The sequence below is a fragment of the Vicia villosa genome, linkage group LG3, assembly GCF_029867415.1.
Source record: "Vicia villosa cultivar HV-30 ecotype Madison, WI linkage group LG3, Vvil1.0, whole genome shotgun sequence".
Taxonomy (NCBI): Eukaryota; Viridiplantae; Streptophyta; class Magnoliopsida; order Fabales; family Fabaceae; genus Vicia; species Vicia villosa.
Genome location: NC_081182.1, coordinates 4,152,534 through 4,159,254, shown reverse-complemented (window position 1 = coordinate 4,159,254; position 6,721 = coordinate 4,152,534). Strand labels below are relative to the sequence as shown.

At 35.6% G+C, this 6,721-nt stretch overlaps 1 long non-coding RNA gene across 1 annotated transcript; it reads right to left on the bottom strand.

Annotated features, from left to right (window-relative positions):
• Window positions 1-452: 452 nt before the first annotated feature.
• Window positions 453-2,121, bottom strand: LOC131660099 (uncharacterized). The gene is made up of 3 exons (XR_009300698.1): window positions 1,561-2,121; window positions 1,221-1,422; window positions 453-679 (listed from the first exon to the last, which is right to left on the bottom strand). It is a non-coding gene; the product is annotated as an uncharacterized LOC131660099 (long non-coding RNA).
• Window positions 2,122-6,721: the final 4,600 nt, after the last annotated feature.

Below are 6,721 nucleotides of genomic sequence, written 5' to 3'. Positions count from 1 at the left end.
AGACACTTAAATAGGGGCATCTGTCATACCCCAATTTTTGACCCATACATTTCATTCCAGCATATCATTTGCATATCATTTATTCAATAAGGCATGAGTTCAAATAATCAGCATTTTATGCAAGATTAGGGTTTGGTCCCTCCCAAGTCATCTCTTCGTCATTGAACATCCAAAGTTAGAGGATTATGGAAAAGGTTGTGCATCAAGGTGATTGATTATTGTGGAATTGAGATTGAAACATAGGATGAAAGTTTTATTGGATGCAATTTTGTGAAGAAGGAATCTTGATCCAAGGTCTCAAAGTCATGATTTATCATTGTTAGATTTAAGGCTAAGATAAGAAGATTCATTCATGTGGTTCCTTGGTATATAAAATACAAAACGAGCAAAGGAATGCATTGTCAAGTTACAAGTATCAAAGTTCATCACATTGTTCATTGCTCATCAAGACATTACTCAAATTTTTAAGTTGCATTCAAAGATGTCACCAAGTAAAATTCATAGTTACAAGATATTAAAGTGTTTCATTTTTTTTTGAAGTGTTATAACAAAGGGATTACAAGAGAATTCATGCTAATTTAATCTTAGTCCTCGAAATTTCCATGCCTTAACATTCTTCAAACATCCTTCATGCTTACTCCCAAAGGCCTTGTTTCATGTTGCATAGAACCTACACAAACTAAACACAAAAACAGGCCCATTAAACTCATTTGTAGCACTAATTCAAACACAAAAATCAAAAAATGTGGAGTGCACAAGATGACAAAAGCAGAGAAGTAGCAAGAAAAATGGAAAAAACGCAAACTGTCACATGAAAGTCCACCTGCTATCTTTCCCTTCATAATTCCAAACCAAGTTTGAATTCATCCTAACCTAGAATCATGCCAAACCTACATACTATATATTCATCCACTAATTCATTGAAGAGGGGGGAGAATCGGCAGCCACCCTTTGTCACAAAAAACCCTAAACTCATTACTTAAAGCTCAGCAAAAGATACAAAGAAATACTCAGAGTTTTCACATTGAAACTCTGAGATATTTGAGCATAGCCCCTGCATACAAGCTGAGTTGTTTGGTCTCAGTCCAGATTCAACAAGAAAGCACTTGAGAGAAAGACATAGAGGAAGCTCATATGTAAACTCTATCGCTCCTATTATCAGATTAAGGTATTTGTTCAAACCTATACATAAACTCTGCAATGTTGAGAATACTTTGTACCTGATTGCCACTTTTATGTGCTTCTGCCGATGTATTTTGTGTCCATCTGATGCCATATTTGAACTTAACCGATTCACCAATGAAAAGCACAAAAGGGAAAAGCTTTTTTCAGCTGAAATCCCATGGTGCTGAGGTGATGTTGTGCTGTTGATTTGTTAAAGTTACTGATATTGTCTTGCTCTTTATTAGCTTTCTATTCTCCCTGCAATAACCAGATGTGTCACTTAAAGAGGAAAGTTTGAAATTAAAACCGATAACATGTTTAAGAGCAAATCAACCCAAAGGCAATTGATAACTTAATAGAAAGAAATAAGAAGAAGAGTCAGATTGTTGTTATTACCCTTGAATAAAAGCAAGAACCGATGAAGATTTTCAGTTAAGAACCGAGTTGAGTCGGCTTCATTGATGGAAAAAATCCGAATTTTTCGTTGATTTCCTTTTTCTGCTCTTCGAAACAAGCAATGATAATACTAGATCGAGGTCGACTTTGGTTCAATTTGGGGGTTAAGGTTTATTGTGTGTTTTGATTGTGTGGTTCTGTGTTTTGCTTGCGTGATCGAGAGGACTGAGAGAGATTCAATCGAATGTGAGACCGTGAGTAGACCGAGAGTGATGAACAGAGAATCGATGAAAGCGTTGAGAGCACTTTTGCTCTGTTCTTGGAACCGAGTGAAATGTGAGCGAGATTTAAAAGAGAAGCCGAGAGAGATGTGAGAGCTTCGAAAGCTCCATCGATCGAGAGAGAAACGCGAGCAGAGTATTGAGATCGAGAGAGATTTGAGGATGTCGTGTTGTTTGTTGTTGTTCGTCGAAACACAGAACGAGAAAGGAGGGAGAAAGACGAAAAAGCTGAGTCTGAAGGGTGAGGACCGTTTTTTTTAGAGAGAGGGGCAGATCTTTGTTTCTTAGATTTTAGGGTTTTCTTTTAATATTGTGGGCTTAAGTGCTTGAGGCCCATTGATTTTTCTTTGACTACTCCCTTATTTCGGTCAACACACCCCATGGCTGATTACATATTTGCTTTGGGCTTTGGACAATTAGGCCCAGCGCCCCACCTTTTAATCACACCCCATTTGTGCTTTTTTAACCCATGTTGTATTTATTCTTTAATAATTTTATTTTTTTTCTTTAACTCTTGTTTAAATTGCTTTTGTTTTCATAATATCTTCAGAAATACAAAAATATTTTATTATGTAGTTTTATTAGATTTTCTCTTTATTTATAAAAAATACCAAAAATATTAGAATAATCTCTCAATCCAAAAATAAATAAACCTTGGTCCAACGCCAAGTCGATACAATTAATTTCTCGATCCAATGTCGAGTTTCTTTTTTACAAAATCTTTTTAAACCATACCGAAAGATCGAGTGACAAGAAGTGTACACCTCTTGAATACCTCGACTCTTTTGGATTAACACCTTTTTTAAAAACTTTTCTTAATCAAATCAAAGTGATCAAGTGACAAGAAGTGAACACCTCTTGAATACCTTGATCTTTTGAATTAAAATACATTAATAAAATCAAAGTGATCAAGTGACAAGAAGTGCACACCTCTTGAATACCTTCGATCCTTTGAATCAAAACACATTAATAAAATCAAAGTGATCAAGTGACAAGAAGTGCACACCTCTTGAATACCTTCGATCCTTTGAGCTAAAACACATTAATCAAACCGAAAGATCCTGTGACAAGGGGTGAACACCTCTTGAATACCTTGATCTTTTGAATCAAAACACCTTAATCAAACCAAAAGGTTAAGTGACAAGGGGTGAACACCTCTTGAATACCTTGATCTTTTGAACCTTTCTTTAATCAAACCGAAAGATCCTGTGACAAGAAGTGCACACCTCTTGAATACCTTGATCTTTTGAATTAAAACAAATTAATTAACAAGGACAACAAGTGACAATGGGGCTCGCTCCTGTTCAATACCTTGGGTAAAGACGCGCTAGGTGAACACCTATGCTCAATCCTTTGCTAAATGTCCGTTTAAAACGCAATTTCAATTTCATTCAACCATTTTCGCCTTATGGCTTTTAAAACTCTTTTTCATAAACGAGACACTTATTCAATTTTAAAATGCGAACATACTTCCACATGTGAAGATCGAATATCTTCCACTCGAATGCGATAATGGCTAAAATCTTGTCTCACTCCTGATTTAGTTATCCATTCTTGTAGTGATCTCATATCCATGTGCGCGTAGTATTTCCGTTTGAAAGCGATCGAGTACCTCTCGCTAAAATCAACCAACAAAACTTTTCGTGGTTCTTAATTCGAACTACGATTGCTCTGACTTTCCCATTGCACGAGGGAATACGTAGGCACAAGATACAAACGTCTTGGCGAGCACAATAATAAAAAATAAAAATCCTTTTTTCCTTTTCCCTTTTATCGATTAATAAATTAAAGAACGCAAACATTACGCAAACACTCATTCATAAAACTAGCTAAATGGGTCCCATCGAGTACGATGGAAGTGAGGGGTGCTAATACCTTCCCCTTGCTTAACCGACTCCCGAACCCTAATTTGGTTACGAACGACCATCTTATCCGTTTTCTTTTTATTTGTGGGTTTTATCGATATTTTCCCTTTCCTTCTTGGAATAAATAAAGTTCGGTGGCGACTCTGTTGTACTTCGAGCGCGCGAAAACGCGTCGAGTCACATTTTTACCGCTACATATTCTGTAAAATATAGGTGGAAGAAATAAACCATGTGTTTTTGCTCTGTGCTAAGTTGGTTTGGCTGTGGAACAAAGTTTCAACATGGCTAAATATCCAAATGCCTAATGATGAGGACTGTGTTGGACACCTGCTAAAATGTGAGGAATTATTGAAGGGAAAGATGGGAAGTAAGAGGGGAGGATCTATATGGTTAACAATATGTTGGTGTATTTGGAAGCATAGGAATGACATTATTTTTAATGATGCTGAGTTGGATATAGAGGAAGTATTTTATTCGTTTTCTTGTAACCTCTCCTTCACATAATTCCAAACCTCTCTATCATGCTTACTTGATTTTTTTTTCAATAGAAAAATGAAAATTTGTCACTTGCAATTTGCTCAAATGTATGTATTATTTCCTGGACGAAGGTCAATCTCATAAAATTCAATAATGAAAAACAAACTTTTGAGTTTTCATTACTTTGATGTGTAGAACTCTATCATATGCATTAGGAAGCTGGAGATATGTACTAACAGTAACATATTGAATGTAATTTACATAATTTTCACTCTGTCATTATAGTTGATCCCTCTTTTATTACGCACTGTCAGAATTCAAAACTAGTGATTTTTTTAAGCATGGATTCATAAAAAGCTTGCACTTTTCAAAGTCCTCAGAACCTAACATTCATCATAATTTGTGTCACTGCTTCAAGGAAAAGAATTTGTTTATAATTTTTATACTTAAGTTTTCATTCTTCATTTTTGCATATTTTTATTTAGAAAATTTCTTTAGCCACCTCCCTATGGGGTCATCCCCAGCGAAAATCCCAAAATACCCCTGCTTCGGAAATGAACTTCCGAAGCGCTTTTTTTTTTTTTTAAAAATTTTCATAATTCGGAAGTGCATCTCCGAAAACACCTCATGGAGGGTGTCTTCGGAGATGAACTTCCGAAAACACCTCATGGGGGTGAATTCGGAAATGAACTTCCGAATTATGCAGAAACTGTGTTTTTTTTTATGTTTTTTCTCTCGCATTTTAATTAAACGCAAACGCCAAATAAAAATAAGCAACAGATAAACTGAAAATACTAAGATGATGTTTACGGTGATTTTCGGTAAACAACCGCTAGTCTTCCAAACTATAATAAATATGATTTGGTTACTCGCAGGATCGACTAGATTGATCCTAGGACACATAGTCAAGAAGATTGTTATCAACGTTCATTCGAACCATATTCATGATTTGTCTTCTTCAATAAGCGTTGTTCGATTAAAGAACAAATAGTCTTGATAATCACTTTGTTATATATAAATGTGACTTCAACGAAAAGATAAGTAACATAACATATGAAATTAAAAGGACTATTAAAACGTAAAGAATCTTAAACTGCAGAAACGTTAAAGACTTTGAAAGTAAATAACATGAAAGTAATTCGAAAGTAAATGAAATTAAAGTAAAGATACAGAAATGTAAATGGCAAGAAGTAAACGAAATGCAGTAATTCTGGAAGATATTTGAAAACAAAAGATAATACACATGTATTAAAGTGGTGGTGTCATACGTACATTTTCTCAGCGAACTCTTTCTCTTAACGCTTGATACTTGAGTAAATATGTGAGTGATTTGTACAAAATGAACACACAGAATCCTAACATTAAGACTCTTATTTATACTAGTTTCGACCTTAACGGTCCTACACTAATCTGCTGCCACGTTTCTCATAAGAACTTCTAGCGACGCCATCTGTTACTTGGACAGTTACGAAACCGTCTTCGAATTTCAAATCTTCCCGCCTGAGTCCGTCTTCGACGCGTGGCAGTGTATTAAAACACTACGAAAACACGCTAAGTAGTAATACTTGAATATATTTATAAATTTTGTCTAAGTCCCCGAAGACACATACTTTCACTAGCTTTCGGTATTTACTATCTTCTTAATGAACTTAGAAATCTTTATTCTCGAAGCATGACCATCAGTAGCCATTCTTCTATTTTTAAGGGATGGCCATCAGTAACCATCTTTCCTTCGATTTTCCACTTCTTCGAAGGACAAATATTACAAAACGAAATCTTCAGCTAACAAATTGCCCCCAATAAATGCCTGTTTCGAGAGTCAACAGAAATAGGCGTTTCTTGTCATTATAAGATTTCGTTCTTTATTGATCTTTGAGAGTTCCAAGACTGCTGACTAACGTCATAATCATTGATGACCCTATTTCCGAAACGTCTTGTCATTTTCAAAGATGTCTTCTCATAACTTACATTCCCACGTTTTAACCTTACTTCCTGATCATTACTCCTACATACTAGGAGTGAAGCTAACTTATTCGACCGCCGTTGGATTAAATCACCAGCCGCCACGTGTTCTTTGGGTTTTACCCAAAAGATTTAAAAAGGGTTTCCGTTAAACCTTTAAACACTTGGTCTTGCACTTCTATACAACCTTTCATTCCTATTTCTTCATCTTCTTCAACAAAACCAAACATCTTCAATCTTTTCAAAAATCTTGTTCCTTTAATCAGAAATTTCTCTATGGCTTCATCTTCAAATGTTCTTCAACCTGCTCTGAAGCTCCAATCAACAACACGGTCTGGGGAACAAGAGCACGTTCAAAACCCTAACACCGAAGAAATACGCGCTATTTACGCTTCCCAGGTAATCATTCCCTTTGAACTTTCTGGAAAATATCTTGCTTTTATGGGTCCATTACCAGGTGAAAATATCCCATCTCTGAATAAATTCTTCCCTGCTTATTACAAGACTAGACCATTAGTTAGCAAAATTAAGATAGATGAAGATGGCTGTTCTCCCTCAGGAAAATCTGCTAACATT